Source organism: Schistocerca nitens, chromosome 1 (genome assembly GCF_023898315.1).
Source record: "Schistocerca nitens isolate TAMUIC-IGC-003100 chromosome 1, iqSchNite1.1, whole genome shotgun sequence".
In the NCBI taxonomy this organism is placed as follows: Eukaryota; Metazoa; Arthropoda; class Insecta; order Orthoptera; family Acrididae; genus Schistocerca; species Schistocerca nitens.
The window spans coordinates 461052046-461071799 of NC_064614.1; positions in this window are offsets into that span (position 1 = coordinate 461052046).

Sequence of the window (19754 nt, forward strand, 5' to 3'; positions counted from 1 at the left end):
CATTGAGATATTTACAAAACTAGTATTTCATGAAATGGAACTGTTACAAACACAGGAGTTCAGTTCTTTAAAGAATGCGGAGTAGGGAGCACGAAGTTCCCTAATTTGTGCACTAAATGTATCGTCTGGACTATTAAGTGGCACACACGTACACGGCATATACTCGTACATTGGCCGAATGGGTATTTCGAAGTATGAGTTATCGCTGTAACGGTTATTTTTTTATAATAGTTACAGTCAGCAGCTATTTATAGCTGTCTGTAATTTTTACTTCTGAATTCCCCAGAGAAGGTAAAGTTAACTCTTAGCGCCCGCGAAAAGTGAATGTCCTTAGCTCGCCTCGGACTTGAATAATTTCTTCGCTACAGCATACCTTCCAGATACACTTGTTAATGGTCAAATACAAATATCGAAAACAGTCGTGTGAACTTAATGAAAATCCTCTCCAGTTAGTTAATTAGATATTCATTAACTGAACAACAGTTGCGTAGTTAGCATCAGGCAAAGATGGAGACGCTAATGATCTCTTCAATGTATTTCTTATGAGCAGGACTTTTAACTTTCGTATGTTAATCTATAGGCAGTCCAGTCTCTTAACAAGCAGTCGGCTCCCAGGAGAAAAACGGGCCATGCAGCGAACTTGTGACGTCACTCAAGTCGCCTTGTCCACCGTACCTCATGAATGCTTGGCTTCATGCAGGGCGTACGGGAAATGAAGGTGTCTATGAAAATGTAGTCGCTAAAGGCTTTATCTTTTTCATGTGCTATCGAGAGTTTGCATTAATTTAAACATGCAGTTAAGAATTATTAAAATCATCTGAAATAGTTACTCGTTTCTCGCCGGAAACGTTTGATGCAGTGTCACGTGCTGTGACGTACGCGCCACAGCTTGTCTTTCTCGTGGGCCTCGAGCCCCGTTGTGTGATGTCATAGCACATTTAAAAACTTTTTGGGTAATAAACATTTTCTTTTTTTTTTTTCTTTTTTGTTTCTGGGGGGCAGCACCACGCTAACAGTTACCGCATACAGATTAATGGCAACTGCATGTGTAGCGGCATATGCATCACGTTAAATGCACTAACAGTCCATTTATTCGTACACTTGGTGGAAACCCTGATGGACGGTAGTTATTTCCACAGAAGTACGAAAATACTTGTTTCTCCCTAATATCTTTCCCGATAACTGTGTCCGGGACACAGTTATAAATTATCACATTACCTGCAGCGATAGCCTAACTCCCAGAGAAAAATGACTGACAAAAAGTAGCCCCCTGTCGGAGGTTCAAGTCCTCCTCGGGCATGGGTGTGTGTGTGTGTTGTCCTTAGCGTAAGTTAGATTAAGTAGTGTGTAAGCTTAGGGACCAATGACCTCAGCAGTTTAATCCCATAAGACCTTACCACAAACTTCCAAATTTCCAGAAAAGTAGCTACCACAGAAAAATAACTTACAGATATTGCAGATTATGTCCACAGTCGCACGAATCCCTTATGGTCACTCCACATATTTACATAAAACTTCGATAATCATTACCTCATAGATGTTCGGTCCCTCGGCTCTGTTCATTTATCCGTCGTCACATCTTAGATGATGCGAATGCGTAGAACGCAGTTCGGAAAGCTCATGGCGCCACGCTATTGGCAGTTATTAAAATAACGGCTAGTAACAGACTAGCGGTTATTGCTGTAACCGCTACTTCTCAGTAACCGGTTATTTCTATCATCTAATTTAATTTTGCCCATTCATCTCTGGTACGCGCACACCAAAATAATTGCTTTCTTACAACTCAAATATACTTTTTAGCTCCACATCCTACTCCGTGCTCCAACGAACGAACCAAGCTTCCATCATTATAAAGGACAACTCAAACTTCCTTATACAGACTTCTTGGGATTGTAGAGGGGAGTTAGCAGATCAAGTTTTGATAAGGAACTCATATCCGGAAATGTGCCGTTTGGATGTAAAATAAGTCTGAAGATCGGGTTATTTTCAACTCTCCCCCTTCACGGTACGCACAAAAGCTGAGAAGCGGGCGCCGTCTCCAAGTCTTGTTGTACGGGTCCTGAAACGAACTTGTGACGTCACTCTAGTCGACTTGTTCGCCACACTTCGCGAACGCTCGGCTCTGCGCAGGGCTCATGGCTAATCGATATGTAGTTAACTTTATAGTGTGTTATCGAGAGCTTGCGTGGATTTGAACGCACAGTAAGGAATTACTAAACTCATCTGAAATAGCTGCTCGCTCCAAGCCGGAGATGGCTGCTGGCTCTCGTAAGATCTGCAGTGCCGCGAGCTGTGAAGTACACGCCACGGCCTGTCTTTCTCGTGCCCCTCGCTGTTGTAATTATGACAACAGCACCTTCGTCGACTACAACAATGGATGCGAGAAATCAGTAAGTTCTAAACTAGGAGGGTTGGCTGTGGTGCTCCAAGATTGTGCAGCACTCTCGACCTTCAAGAGAACGTCCTTCGTCTCGTAGAAGAGAACCCGAGAACAAGTACTCGAAACATTGCCCATGCCTTTGCGCTCCTGCAACACACAGGTCAGAAGTCATTGTCTCCGCCGCGCGCATAACATGAAGCGGGAGATTTGAAATTGATCTGATACTCAAACCGCTTTTACATCGAAACTAAATCCCCTCTACAATCCCTAAAAGCCCGTAATAGGAATTTTGATCCACCTTGTTATGTCAGGGGATCCCAACACACTCCTTCCGCGGCTACCGCCACCGATGGAGCTCTAAAGGAAGAAGCGCGACGCTAACAGCGGACTGTCGATACATACGACGACGTGCAACTTACACTACGTTATCAACGTGACATTGCTCACAGCAGACATCTCTATCGAAGGAGGCTTTACCCGAATCTGGGTACTCGCCGTATACTCTTGACACAGTGACCCGTGACAACACCAGTTGCTACATGTCCTGAGAAATGGACTGCCTCGTGCACCGAGCTCCACGATATGGCCGCGGTAAATACACCGATATCAGCCATCCTTTACTTGACTGTGACACTGACCGTCAGCACTCACGTGTCATCCCATACGACAAGAGTGCCGTCTCTCCAAGACAGCAGGCATCTGCAAAGTACTCACAAATTTACTTTGTGTTGCAAATGTGTTTCAGGGATAAACACGTGGACTTTACAAACAGTTGTAAACAAGAAGATACCCGCAAACAGAAACTGGTGGCACAGAAATGTGGGGTCCACAGAGAAATGCGAAACCTGCCGGATGGGAAAGAATCCTCGGGAGTACATTACGAAAAATTATATCATTTATTTTAATGTAATTATAGAAACAAAAATGACAACAGAGCTAGAAATATATTTTAAAGAAAAAGCAGAAAAATGTCGATATTGTACAGCATTAATTTAAGTAACCATCCTCCCGTTTATGAAAACGTCATGAGACATTATTGGCTAATGATGGGCTTGTAAGCTGAAAAACGGTCGACTAAATAAATTAACATTACCTAATTAACCAAGAATCGGCGGTAGAACCAATTAACGTGCTAAAAATGTAATTTTCTAGATGACTCTTCTAAATGAAGACAGTAAAAAATTGTATGTGATAAAATAGTTTAAGATACGGAATTATACTAAGTAATCTTAACACATTATTTCCAATTGTAAAGTTAATTAAATTAACTGTACTTAGTTTAAACCTTTCAGATGTATTTTCTTCCCTTCACACTGTGCACTCTAGGGTTAAATTCCATATGATTTTTTTTCTCTACAAGCATATAAATCAAGGTCATACATCGAAAATATAGCATAGATGTTCAACTACCCTGATGATTTTCGCAGCAGTACATCACAATAAGTAGTTCAGATTTTAAGAATAAATTTACATTAAGTGTCTGAAATGGCAGTCGCTGATCACAGAATATGTCAACAATTTAGATCAAAATTCAAGAAGCTAATAATGTGTAGGACGATACTTTTGAAATCCACTGCAAATCTATGGGAACACCAGCACCTTGTGCAGTGAACGACAGCTATTTCAAATAGTGAATTAATCTTTAGCAACGTCGGTTAGCTTCTACAACTTGACTGAATACCGTGGAAGGAGACATGAAGAGAGATGTACTGGAACAATTACATAGATCTTGTGCTATGCAGGCAAAATGTCCGAGTATGGTCACTGGTAAATTTAGCTGCTAACAATTTTTTTATACCTCTTATATGAAACTTTGCACATGATTTCTCCTCTGCTTCGCATTCGTGAGAGATTTAAACGACTAAGAACGGCGAAGTTTCGAAGGAAAGTTTCGCAATTCGTGAAGGGCTTGCTTAGACGGTTCAACGCCGTTATAAAGATCCTGAATAAACTCCTTTGGGAGAAATTACTGGAAGGAAGTGAGCCACTTGAAGAGTTACTCGTGAAATTTTGAAGCATACCTGCAGAGCTGCCGTACTTCAACCTGGATGCACGTCAACCGACATCCGTCGTAAAAAGATTGGATTAATTGGTAGCCACATATTACTAAAAGCGATACGATCTAAAATCTCTGTGAGCTGAACGGAGGCTTACACTTAAACTATATCCAATGAGGGACATTATCAATGGTTCAAATGGCTCTGAGCACTATGGGACTCAACTGCTGTGGTTATCAGTCCCCTAGAACTTAGAACTACTTAAACCTAACTAACCTAAGGACATCACACACATCCATGCCCGAGGCAGGATTCGAACCTGCGACCGTAGCAGTCCCACGGTTCCGGACTGCGCGCCTAGAACCGCGAGACCACCGCGGCCGGCGGACATTATCACTGACAGTTTAAACAACGTTACGACTGAAGCAATTGTTATACTAAGTATAAACAGGTAAAAGGCCAAAATGTTTCAGTTGATTATTATACTTTGTAAAATAGCCGGCCGCGGTGGCCGTGCGGTTCTGGCGCTGCAGTCCGGAACCGCGGGACTGCTACGGTCGCAGGTTCGAATCCTGCCTCGGGCATGGGTGTGTGTGATGTCCTTAGGTTAGTTAGGTTTAAGTAGTTCTAAGTTCTAGGGGACTTATGACCTAAGATGTTGAGTCCCATAGTGCTCAGAGCCATTTGAACCATTTTTTGTAAAATATTTCCAGATAACTTCGATCGTGCTAGATGCTGAACCAAACGGAACAATGACATACTGTAAGCAGAGGCGTGCTCACTGTCACAGTAATATAAATCACATGAAGGGGATGCAGCAGTAATCTGCTAACGAGGTGCCGTACCTTTTTTGAGGCACTTACTGGAAGCATTCACGGAAGGCATTGGCCCAACACAACTGTCGTTCAGATTATAGAAGTGAAAAGTTGTCTGTAATGGACACCATACTCTCACACTAAATAGAGATGATCATGAGAGTTCTAAAAAAAAAGTAGTTGTCTTAATTCTTGTGATACTTGATAATGTTCAGCTTAGATAATATTTCTTCTGATTCGGGTGATACTCGATAACGGTGGCTTGAGTGTCTCAACGACACAGACTGCCGTACCGTAGGTGCAGTCATAATGGAGCAGTGTATGTGGAGAGGCCAGATAAACATATGGTTCCTTAATGGATCGGCAGTGCTTTTGGTAGCTACAGGGTCAACAGTCTGGACGATTAATCTGACCTTGTATCATTATCCAACATGGTCTTGCTGTGTGGGCACTTCCGAACAGCTGAAAACATGAGGAAACTGCAGCCGTAATGTTTCCAAAAGAAGTGCAGCTCTTCTGTATGATTAAATAATAATGGAACCCTGTAGAGTAAAATATTCTGGAGGTAAAATAGTTGCCCATTCGGATCTCCAGGCGGTGACTACTAAAGAGAGTATCGTAATTGTGAACGTATCGTCGTAACCAAGATAGACACAAAGCCAAAAGCCATTACAGAAGTTAATATGTCAACTAGCTCTGCAGATGATGAAGAGATAGAAAGAATGTATGATGAGATAAAAAAATAGACAGATAAGGGAGACCAAAATTTAATTGTGATGGGGGACTGGAATCCGAAAACGGTAAAAGGAACAGAGGGAAAAATAGTAGAATATGGGCTGGGGGAGGGAAATGAAGTAGGACCTACCTAGTAGAATTCTGCACAAAGCGATTATAAATGATTGATAACGATTTAAGCATCATGTAAGGAAGTTCTATGCGTGAAAGAGACATAGAGACACTGAAAGGTTTCAGACTGATTGTGTAATGATAAGACCGAGATAAAGTTAAAACTTTAGAAATTACGAAATGCTAAGAAATAGCGGAAACGGGACATGGATAAACTGAAAAAGCCAGAGGCTGTTGAGAGTTTTAGAGGGAGTGTTAGGCAACGCTTGACTCAAACAGGGGAAGGAAATGAAGTAGAAGACGTATGGGTATCTTTGAGAGACGGGTTAGTGAAGGGATAACAGGATCAAGTAGGTAAAAAGACTAGACCTAGTAGAAATCATTGGATAGCGCAGGATTTAATGAATTTAATTTACGAAAGGAGGGAATATAAAAATGCAGTAATTGAAGCTGGCGAAATGAATACAGACGTCTAAAAAATGGGATTCACAGAAAATGCAAATTAGCGAAGCAGGAATGGCTAGATGACAAATGCTCGACTGTAGAACCATGCACAACCAGGAAAATGAAAGAGTCCTTCTGAGACATGAAAAACAGCTGTATAAATATATCAGAACCTCAGATGTCAAGCTAGTACTAAGCAAATAAGGAAAAACTGAAAGGTAAATATTCAAAGGAAATAAAGTTTAAGACAATATTGTAGCACGGAAAATCAGATAAAGATTAAATTGGAGATATGATACTGCGAGATGAATTAATTTGAACACTGATAAAGATAAGAAAAAACAACGCACCTGGAGCAGACAATATTCCCCCTGACTTATACTCCAAGAAAAAAAAAATGGACGCACCAGGCAGGAATTATCCGAATCGGACGTAAATTGACAGATGTGAAGTGAATGTACATCAAACGAATTATTACAATTTCAGAAAAACTGGATGATTTATTCAAGAGAAAGAGCTTTATAAAATGTGCAAGCCAATAATGCGTTGTCCCACCCGTTTTGACAGTGATGGCTGGGAGGAAGATAGCTGGAGGAAAATACGGAGAGCGAGAGATTGTGTACAGCTTATACAAAAATCAGACTGCACTTATAAAAGTCGAAGTAAATGAAAGCGAAGAAGTAGGTGAGAAAGGAGTGAGATAGGGTTGTAGCCTAATCCGAATGTTATTCAGTTTGTACAATGAGTAAGCAGTAACGGGAAACAAAGAAAAAAATTGGGAAATAAATTAAAGTTCAGGGAGAAGAAATAAAAACCTTGAGGTTTTCCGATGGCATTCTAATTCTGTCACAGACAGCAAAGAACCAGGAAGAGCACTTGAACGAAATGGAAGTATCCTGAAAAGAGGTTGTAAGATGACTGTGGACGAAAGTAAAACAAGCGACATGGGGGGCAGTCATATTGTATCAGGTGATGCTTAGGGAACTAGATTAGGAAAAGTAATAGACGAGTTTTGCTATTTGGGCAGCAAAACAGATGACTATGGCTGAAATAGACAGGACGTAAAACATAGACTGGCTATAAGAAGGAAAAAATTTCTGAAGAAAAGGGAATTTAATTCTGGATATAAATGTAAGTGTTAGGAAGTCCCTTCGAATGGTATGTATCTACTCGTATAGCGTAGCTTTATGCGGAAATGAAAAGCGGACGATAAGCAGTTCAGACAAGGGCAAAACAGAAGCTTTTGAAATGTGGTGCTATAGAAGATATTATGTTTACATTGCATAAGTAATGAATCAAATTTGGGAAAAAAGGAATGTACGACACGATTAAAATAAGAGGTTGGTGGAAACTGTTGGTTATGGGGAAGATGTGTTAGTAAAATTGCACAGGATGAAACAGTAGAGAGAGCTGCACCAAACCAATCTTCGGACTGACGATCACAACAAAAACTCGGTAATATTGTGACTTCGTAAGACACTACGGAGCTCAGTTTCTACTGTCTGGAACTACTTGCGCTGTTAGAAGAATCGCTCGTCCATCAGAGTTGGCGTGTTGACACACTGACGTTTGAGAGGCTCCTATTTCTTTAAGTTGCTTATAAAATTCGGCAGCTAAAGCTGTCGTCATCACTGTTATGTTATGTTTTACATAGTATTTTGATCAGGAAACCGCAGCGTAAGATCTTAACATCTAGCATTTTATACTGGTGCTTAAATAGATGCTTAGGTCGCTGATATTGTCTCATAATGTTAAGTGATAATTAAATATTCCGTAATTTTGATGATTTAAGTTTTATGGGCATTAGGCTGCGATCTAGGTTGCATTTATCCGCATAACGTTTCTTCCTCCAATGATGGAGATATCATCAGCTGCTATATCAACTCACAAAACAATTACAGTTTCAAACAAGCTCAGCAAACCAAAGTGTTTATACGTATCCAGGCAACCGTCGAGCCCTGGCGCCATCAGATCGCTGCTTAAGGCCATGGAGACCTGTGGGACATGTGTTGTAGAGCTTCATTTGCTACTAAGGCACCCAACTTGGCTCATTTCCTGGCTCTTTTCTATCAAAGTTGTTTCTGTGTTTTTGAATTTCTATGGTCTCTCTGGACATTCTAGCGTACTAAAGATTAGATCTTGATAAAAGGAATATCAGAGAAATGAATCTGGTGGTTCTATGGTCCCAGTGCACGTTCTGCGTTGTCTATTTATCTCTGTTAGCAGAATACAGTACATACAGCTCATGTGTTTCTTAAAGCTATCATGTGCACTTGAGCACATGAGTAACGGATTTTATATACCCCTGCTGGCGCAAGTGGTGTGCGTAGGTCCCTTGCAGTGTTCAAATATTCGTGCATCTTTCTTGCTGGTTTAAAAACTGTCAATTCCCTAACCTGTGAGTACTCTGCTGATTCACGATCTGTGAACGTTTTTACGAACGGAAAAAAACTTTCTTCTAATTGGTTGTTATTCATTAGAACTCCTCTTTTCTGTTCAGGATAGTGGCCTATTTATCTCTTTGTCAGAGTAGTCGTTCCTTTTTGAAGGCAGTTCTTAAATGATCGAGCTCGTTCTCCAAGAACTGTGGCTCAAGGATTCATTCAGCCCGATCCACCAACGTTTCAACGAACTATTACCCACGGCTTTGTAGAGAAGCAATTGAAATATATAAACATAGGGATAATTTTAATCGGAAAGAAGAAACCATGAAACTCAGTGATATTAGGACAGTAGCACTACAGAATTGCTAGACAGTTTTATCCGTGACGAGATTACGATCGATAGTTAAGTTTTATCTCTGACAAAGATTATCTCTGCATATCACGTGTAACTCTGGTCACGCCCACTTTCTAAGATATATAAGTCGCTCTCAGACGTCCGACCCGTCAGTCGGCAAGACTCACCGGAGGAGAAACACCCCTCTGAAGATGTCCAGCGCAGCTCTGGACGAAACGTTAGGAGCCGAAGAGTTTCATGGACCACGACCTTACATCCCGGAAGGTTTACCAGAAGATATGTTTCAATAACTCCTCTTTTCTGTTCGGTATAGTGATTGGAATTTCTATAAAGGTATCTGTCTGTATAGATAGGCCTACTGTAGATTTCGTGTCCTAAAGTTCCGTCGATTTACTAATAATTTGTACATCTAAAGATGAAATTTGGCTTCTTTCTTCATAGTTTACTGTTTATTAGAATTAAAATCATTCAGAAAATTTGGAACTTGTGGGATTTCTTTTTCTCCGTGAGGCCGTATAACGAATACCCATGGTGGAAGCTCACATTGTATGATTTAATGTTCTATGTTTACTTTTTAACATTTCCGTTTGAATATTTCATTTAACGTTTCACCAGACTTAGTTGTTCTGTCGCTCAGTTAAACTCATTATAATAATTTTGCTCCCGACGGGCTAGGTAGAAACTTAAATCACGTTTGTCTTCACAGTGGATATACTTCCTATCATTCGACAAACCCATTTATTGCAGATTCGTTATTGAAACAGTTATTCACATACACTATGTTATCAAAAATATCCGGACACCCCCAAAAACATACGTTTTTCATATTAGGGGCATTGTGCTGCCACCTACTGCCAGGTACTCCGTATCAGCAAGCTCAGTAGTCATTAGATATCGTGAGAGAGCAGAATGGAGCGCTCCGCGGAACTCACGGACTTCGAACGAGGTCAGGTGACTAGGTGTCACTTGTGTCATACGCCTGTCGCGAGATTTCCACACTCCTAAACATCCCTAGGTTCACTGTTTCCGATGTGATAGTGAAGTGAAAACGTGAAGGTACACGTACAGCACAAAAGCGTACAGGCCGACCTCGTCTGTTGACTGACAGAGACTGCTGACAGTTGAAGAGGGTCGTAATGTGTAATAGGCAGACATCTATCCATACAATCACACAGGAATTCCAAACTGCATCAGGATCCACTGCAAGTACCATGACAGTTAGGCGGGAGGTGCGAAAACTTAGATTTCATGGTCGAGCGACTTCTTATAAGCCACACAACACGCCGATAAATGGCAAACGACGCCTCGCTTGGTGTAGGGAGCGTAAACATTGGACGTGGAAAAACGTTGTGTGGAGTGACGAATCACGGTACACAGTGTGACGATTTGATGCCAGGGAGTGGGTATGGCGAAAGCACGGTGAACGTCATCTGCCAGCGTATGTAGTACGAAAAGTATAATTCGGAGGCGGTGGTGTTATGGTGTGGTCGTATTTTTCATAGAGGGGGCTTGCATTCCTTGTTGTTTTGCGTAACAATATCACAGCATAGACCTACATTGGTGTTTTAAGCACTTTCTTGCCTCTCACCGAGCGAGGTGGCGCAGTGGTTAGCACACTGGACTCGCATTCGCGAGGACGACGGTTCAATACCGTCTCCAGCCATCCTGATTTAGGTTTTCCGTGATTTCCCTAAATCGTTTCAGGCGAATGCGGGGATGGTTCCTTTGAAAGAGCACGGCCGATTTCCTTCCCCATCATTCCCTAACCCGAGCTTGCGCTCCGTCTCTAATGACCTCGTTGTCGACGGGACGTTAAACAACACTAACCTAACCTAACCTAACCTTGCCTCTCACTGTTGAAGATCAATTCGGGGATGGGCGATTGCATCTTTCAACACGATCGAGTCGGCGCGCAAGTCTCCGAAGTGGTGTCAAATCTAAAGACTTGCACCCGGCGAACTGTCTGCCCGACGAGAGGCCCTAGTCACACGACATTTACATTTAACACGATCGAGCACTTGTTCACAATGCGCGGCCTGTGGGGCAGTGGTTGCACGACAATAACATCCTTGTAAAGGACTGACCTGCACAGAGTCCTGACCTAAATCCTATAGAACACCTTTGGGATGTTTTTGAACGCCGACTTCGTGCCAGGCCTCACCGACCGACATCGATACCTCTCGTCAGTGCAGCACTCCGTGAAGAATGGGCTGCCATTCCCCAAAAAAACCTTCCAGCAGCTGATTGAACATATGTCTGCGAGAGTGGAGGCTGTCATCAAGCCTAAGAGTGGGCCAACACGATATTGAACTTCAGCATTACCGATGGAGAGCGCCACGAACTTGTAAGTCATTTTCAGTCTGGTGTCCGGATACTTTTGAACACATAATGTACGAGCATTTTTGTGAGATTAAAATAACCCAAATCGGGTAATTTAACTGCCACATAGACATTATAGCACGACTGACTTCATATTTGCATTGGGAGCCTAAAACCAAGACTGCAGGGGTGTGTCAGGACGGACATAATGTGTTACCGTAATAGTCCTGACTTGTATCGGGGTGAGTTTACTAACAGAACTAAATGTGTTCAGATGAGGCATGACTGTGGAGGGAACTAGTTCCGGCACTCGTCGGAGAGGTTTCGTAGGTTCTGTTCATTGGCCAGGAGAACGGCGGTTCAAATCAACGTTTTCCATGGTTTTCCTAGATCAGTTAAGGAAATATCTGAGTGTGTTTCACTTGAAAACGAAGCAGCCGATATCCTTACTTTCTCTTCCTAATCCGAGCTTATGCTCCGCCTCTAACAGATTATTAGATTACAGTACTTCTTTGTCTAATAGATCCATAAGGGGATCCTGAAAAATGTAGAACACAGTATACGTCTTTACAAAGAAAATGAGATTCGTTAATCTACCTTGCACACAGATATTCAATAAAAAAAGAAAATAACCTAGTCTTCCTTCTTTCCTTTTAATGTATTATTCTGTATCGAAATGTACTGCGAAGAAATGCGCTCAAGAATCACTCTAGCAGATCCACGAAATTGATAAACAGTGACCACGAAATATGCCAACGACCTTGCCGTAGTGGCAACGTCGGTTCCCCTCAAATCACCGAAGTTAGGCGCTGTCGGGCTGGGCTAGCACTTGAATGGGTGACCATCCTGTCTGCCGAGCGCTGTTGGCAAGCGGGGTGCACTCAGTTCTTGTGAGGAAAAATGAGGAGCTACTTGATTGAGAAGTAGCGGCTCCGGTATCATAAATTAACGTTCGGCTGGGAGAGCGGTGTGCTGACCACATGGCGCTCCATACCCGCATCTGGGATGAGGATGACCCGGCGGCCGGTGGGTACTTAGTCCTTCATGACCTGATCGGGCGGAGTTCAGTTTAGTTAATTTGAACTACAATATGTTAACTGCACTATTCGAACCAACAATCAACCTCGTCGCCTACTGCAGACGACTTCTACTGCAGCTCAGACGTACAGGCGAATGGCAGATAAATCTATTAACAGGCTGTGAGACTGTCTTTATTGTTGTGGGACAACTTGGAAGACACTGATTACTATCAAGAGCTTGCAACGTCCCTTAGAGTGATGAAAGATCTACAATCACTAGTTTACGGAGGACCGAGAAGATTTTATGGTACTTCAAGCCTTTGAGGCTGCTGCGGTTACCTAGTGCATGCTGTGTACCAAAGAGTGTTGCTGTGACAACGAAATTTGATGGCAGTGATTTGGTGGGCTGTGGCTTTTATTATAAGTCTTAGCTCGGTCTCCTGCAAAATGAACGTAAGTGGTTCTGAAAATGTAGCATACTGCAATGTGACAATATCTTTTAATATCAAATAGCAGATATTAGTTCGGGAAACGGTCTACTCAAAGATTTTACGTGAAAGCCAGTGATTCTTCTTCAGATGAATTAGTACGTTAATTCTGAACTATACGAATTCACGCAAGAAAACGCGATAGCTTGCTGCGGGGTGGATTAAAAGTCGCGTTGCGTTGCGTACTTGTTTGACCACTGTCTCTCGTCGGACTGTTCACTACAAAAGTTCCATCTACCTCAGTACGGCGTCAGATCACCAGCCCGTTTCTCTGCATACGTAGATACTGTTCGGACGATGTAAAAACAGCGTTGAAGAAAAACAGCGTCAATACTCACAAACTCTGGCGGCAAGCTATCCTGTAATATCTTATAACACAATTTTCAGGTGGAGGGCGATTGCTTCATATCTTTAGAAAAATGACAAAATTCTGCAGCGAGTGTTCTATTTCTTTAGTTTCAAAATTAAACACTTACCATCAGCCCGAATTTAATTAACGAATAACATCACTGTCCTCAGCTCACAGTTCATGCAACCTAGTACACACGCTAAGAAGCCAGAAATGTACTTAAGTCCAACCCGAATTATTACGCGATTTACAGTCATTACTCTGCTACAAAACACGGGTTTCACATTCGGTCATTTTTCAGTGGGTTTCTAATAAAGAAATTGCACACCAAATGTTCCATAGTCGAATATGGAACATGCCATGCGGAATTTTACAAAGGCATAAAGTTCACACGCTTTTATCTCCCTAACAAATCACTTCACCAAGCTCAAATTCTGACAATCTGTCCGCAAATGCAACTGTTTTCACGGCTATATAATCTGGACACGAGGAAACAATAACTTCTTCATTTTACTCATAATGTAGACGGACACGTCCAACTTGACCTGCACGTCTGATAGCTAGCCAGCGACCCTTGAATGCTGCTCCTCCCACATCCTATAACAAGCTGGCAGTGTGCGGGAACTTCTAAACTCTGATTGGTTGATCAAAATGACCAGCCAATCAGAACAATCGTTCGAGATCATTCTCGCACCAAAACTGTCCTCCACCATTCACAGATGCATTTACGTCACTTCATCATGCAAATATTAATAAATTGCAGTTGTTTCAAAGACAATGCCTTTTGCAAGCTGCACATCAAAATTTTTATTTTTATTTATGCACCAAGACGCGTTTCGCCTTTTTCACAAGGTATCTTCAGTGGATGTCCTGAAATGTTACATCATTTGTCCTTTTTACACCTAGGTTATGGTTTCACATCTAGATTATAGATTTAAAAACAGTTCCTTAACGTTTTTTTTTTACGAAATGGAAAGGTACTTACAGGTAACTTCTAATTCACTGCATCCAAGCAAACTGCTTTTTCTCATCTGGCAACTGTTTTTAAATCTATAACCTAGATGTGAAATCATAACCTATGTGAAAAAAGGAGAAACCATGTAATATATAAGGACACCCCACTGTAGATGCCTTGTAAAAAAGGCGAAACGTGTCTGGGCGCATAAATAAAAATAAAAATTTTGATGTGCAGCATGCAAAAGGCATTGTCTTTGAAACAACTGCAATTTATATATAGCTGCTGCAAAAATGCCCACTACAAGAAACGTGAAATATTAATAAATTATTTAACAAAACACAACGAAAAGGAAACTAATCTTGAAATAAATTTAGAAAACTATTACTCTACAAATGACTATTCTGGCTGCCATCTTACAAAAGCAAGTGTCCTTAGACATACGTCATCAACAATGGGGGTAAAACACAACTTTCCCACGACACAGTGACGTAATGGTGTATATAATATAATATTGAATCCTTACGTATGTCCCACATACACACTCTCACTTATTCTCATTCATTCCACAACAACAAAACAAATAGTTAATAATCTTTTCTAGATTTTATATTATAAAAAATGAAAAATAGTTAACGTTTTATGAAAACTCAAACAAATTGTCCTAACATTTTGTGAACTTCAGCAAAGATTCCAAATGACACTAAAAGACAGACTGCTATGAATCCTAGCTGACTTTAATCTTACAAGAGTCGGTCTGGGTTGTTTTTGGTAATAATGAGCGTAGTGCATTGGTAGCCGGGAACCCCTCGCGGGCCCGTTCGGCCGCCGCCCCACAAGTTCTTTAACGCCACTACGGCGACTTGCAAGTGAATGAGGATGAAATGATGATGAAAGGCAAACAACACCCAGTCATCTAGAGGCAGAGAAAATCCCTGACCCCGCCGGGAATCGAACCCGGGACCCCGTGCGCGGGAAGCGAGAACGCTTCCGCAAGACCACGAGCCGCTGACGGTGTCTTAGGTAATTTTCTGTAACTTTGAAAGTGTGCCAGCTAGACAGCTGAGATTTTTACACAATCTTCTCAATAACAAAGGGCAGTATATTGACTTTTAAGTAAATTGCATAGTCTTTAATATAGTTTATTTAGATTCTTAGGGGCTTGAATATTCTGTACACAGGTACCGCTTCACGGCGAGGCTAGTGACAGGTGTGATTGATTCAAGGTAAGATACAAGCGGCTGTTTCTATCACCGCCAACGGCTCCAAAGCTACGAGTCTTACTGCAAAGTAGTGCGATAAATGCTATTGCGTATTGACTCTTGACGTTACAAGCTATTGACCATTGTGCTGGAAGAAATTAAACAGACTTCGCCTTTTTTCAGTCAGCACTCATAAGATAAACCCTGTCCGAGGTTACAACTCGCTACAAATATTTCCAGTGCTCAGCAGTGACCTTCTAGTCTTCTGACCACACATTGTAAAGCATACTGCTCGTGAAATTGTCTGACTGCCCGCTACCTGAAACGGGAAGTGAATGCTGAACATCTAAGCAGACACCACAGGAGTGGGAGAGCTGGTGCTGCGGAGATCCGTTGTCAAAAGGTTCATTACACGACGAAGAGTCAGAGACTCGCACTTGTAGACCTGCTTCTTAAATGTAAGATGCACCTAGAAAAAACTTGACGATTGGTGAAATCAGTGTACCAGTTTTTATTGGTTCATGGGCAATATTGCAAAAAGTAGCCGCCAGAGCACACACATGTAAGTCCCTTTTAGTTTTAGTTGAAGGGCCGCTGCTAACAGAGGTCCAGTGAGTGTTGTAATCAGGCAGAAAAAACTTGGTTGATCTGCTAATGCAATCCAGTTGTGTCCAGCAGGTGCAGATTTGATGGCGTACATCGTTTGTATGACAGTATGATGTCCACGCTGTCATTTCACAAGACATGCCTTGAATAAACTGTTGTCTATCGAGAAGAGAGACAGTGCGCCGTTAGTTAAACTGTTTTATGTGAACGACACAAACTACAGTGCTGAATTGAGAGAGTATCGCCGTCTGAACGGTATGAGGAGATACTTGATGTCATTAAATGGTTTGAAGAAAATGGTCATGAAATTCGAAAAAAACTGATGAGCTTGATGTGACACGTGAAAGTTATGGACGAGGTTGCTGTTGCTATAACTGACCTTGCAGCATCAGGCAGTGCTAGTGCTCGATCAATCTCACGAGAATTGTCCATCACATGGACAACAGTATGGAATTTTACAGTAAATTGATAATTTTTACTTTTTGGAACGTCCGACTACAACTGAACCACAATTTTCGTGCCACACGCGTTTCGCCTTTATTCTCTGCAAGGCATCTTCAGTGGACTGGAATATGTACATATTTTTACTATTTAGTTCACATTATCGGGCAACCTACCTATAGGGTATAAACATTTCTGGCGATTGGTTTTTGCTATGATGAGGTAATATTTCAAATTCTACTTACAGGTCGCGCGGACGATTTTCTATATTTTACGTTTCTGTTCCATTTTTGGTACTGTTCCTCTTCTTATGATTGCCACTTGAGGTTTTTTCCACATTTCACAGCACTAGGAACTGAACGCTTGGCATTGATGCAATGCTTTGGTTTGTGTTGCCTTCTCGTTTGCTTCTGAAGCAAACTGCACTCGGAAATCAATGTTTTAGCAGTCACTACGTCAGCCGAAGTGGGACTCGTGTAAATAGATACGAGAGCCTAAAATTGTAGAATAAAGCCTAGTAAACATTTAGCAGTGTAGACACGGAAAACGAAAGGCTGTCGCCATAGAACAGGGAGATGTTTCCAAACACAGAAATTAAAAGTTATCCCAATAATATGAACTAACTTCAGAGGAAATACATAATAAAACTGATTCTAAGAATTCATGAAACTGAATGAAAGTCTAATTAAACATAGCTTCTGTTTATTTGCACTGTAACAGTAAGTAAACTCGTAGTTTTCTTCAGAAAATAACAGCAAGAATAACTACTAGCTTCAGTTGCCGAGATGAGCTTGATGGTAGAAGGCATGAATAAATATAAGAAAAGAAGCCTGTGTACTAAAATAAATGCTTTCGGTAGAACACCAAACTCGAACAGAATGAGAGAAACGAGAAATGAACTGAAATTCAGGGAACAAAGTTTTGATCATGAATGTAAAATGCACTAACGTGGAGATTCGCTGCAATGTTATTCTCTACGAAATAACAAATATCAATACACTTTAAATTTTAAACAGCAAAACAATTTTAATTTTGCAGACAGGAAACGGCACTGCAGCACTCTAGATTCATTTTATTTTGTTAGTTACTTACTAAGAATCTGTTAGAGTGGATATGCTTTCAATTACGGATCATTATATTTTAAGCTAACGTACAGAATCGGGTTAGTAATAAAATCAAAGCCACATGAGATGTTTTTAACTTTTAATGTTTGTCTATCACTATTACCACTCTTGCTACAGTAGATATATTACCTGACGTAAATGTGTAAATGTGTTTCCATATTAACGAAAATACGTTCAACGTGTCTACTGCAGCAGTGGACAGAAACAGAATAAATTTTCGAGCAAGCGAACAAATGAAACATTCTGGTAACATGGAATAATATGTAATATTGAATAATACGTAAACTATAAACAGTAACAAAACATGAAGATTTTACTTCTGCAGATGACTGTTTTGTGGCTTAAGAGAAAATGAATAGAAACGTAAGGTAAGTGCGATTTTTGAGCACCAGCAGTAGTATTTCATTTAGGCAGAAAAATAAGTAATTAAGGCACCAGTATTATCCTACAAAGAAACATACAAGCACAGACTCATCCAGTTTCGCTGGTGTCTGTCTCACTCGTGTCCATTTACTACGCTTACAATTAAAACAGAGTTTATAACATCAGTTATTTAATTAAGTAATCCGTTATTTTCTTTTTTTTTTTTTTTGGGGGGGGGGGGCATACACTTTATGTTTCAGTGTATAGAGGGATAGGACGTCGAACTCTTTACTTTTGATATTCGGTCATACAATAAAATAAACGTATATTTTTGTCACAAATATAATATTGCAATCATTCACTTCTCATTGTGAAATAAAGAAAAATAATTACTTCAAGGCTGGTGTGCACATTTTTGTAACGTACAGAATTCCTTTGTTACTGTTAAGAAAAAGGAAACGCAATTATTCGGAACATTTGGAAAACTTCTTAGTAAATAAAGATTTTTAAATCTTCGTATGCAACAAAACGACACGTAACCTCTCAAGATCTTGAAAAAGAAACACACAGAATACGAATTAGTAGCTGCAAAAGATACATATTGCGTTGGGAATACTTACGTCATCCTCAACTATCAAGAACGCTGTTCAGGTGTCAAACGGCATCAACGTATAACACAACATTACATTTATCTTGCCGTAGACCACCAATGGACTATACTCTATTCATCGTAACAACGTTGCCTATCTAAACAGATCCGCGCATGGCGATTGGTCAGTGGTCGTAGGACGCAGTACTGGATGTTCTGACGCCACTGGAAGTAGACCCTAATTATGTATTAGATGTTTTGTGTTATACTACAGCTAATGAAAGTTTCAGACGTTCAGAAGCATCAACAGATAGCAATGGTTTTGCTAAATGCTTACGCCATGTATAACTTATTCACATACCAGTGTACAGTCGCTTTCCCTGCACTGTTCTTTGCAAGACATTATGTCTAATTCTGATCAGTACATGCCGGAATGATTTGTAAGTACCCTCTCAATTTCTCCTTTGAACATGGAATGCAGAAACTCTCAAGTTTTCATCTTCTCTGTAGTAAATTATCATGGTAAAAATATCACTATATCTACACACTTGTGGTAGCGTATTGGATATAGTAACTGACATGCATACGCAAACTTCTGGTTTTGATTCTACACTATTTTTTAATGTTTATCGAAATGGCATTGTGTTTTGTACACATGAGAATGAATGGAATGTGAGGAGGAAAATCAACCTTTGTATGTGACAATTTGTAAGTTGTGATCTTCCTGTACTGGAGCGATCAGTTATAAACGTCATTCTGAAGAAACATTCGGAGGATAGGAGGGTGCAAAGAACCTCTCTCGTTGTGAGTATTGAAAGAAATAGCGGGAAATGTCTTCCCCTCCTCTTCCCTTTCCTCAAAACGCTTTTCAGCTATAAAGCCGGCACTCATTGTGTTGCTTCTCACTCGTTCATGTTTCCAACGTGTATGGTGGAAATGGAAGAAAACTGCGTCGCGTTATTTTGTGAAACATAGAAGAGGAACACCGTTATAGAGATTTGAAGTACCGTTATAGAGAGGTGAAGAACTGATAGTTATAAATGTTTTGGAGAAGATATCGGAGAAACATACGTCGCTT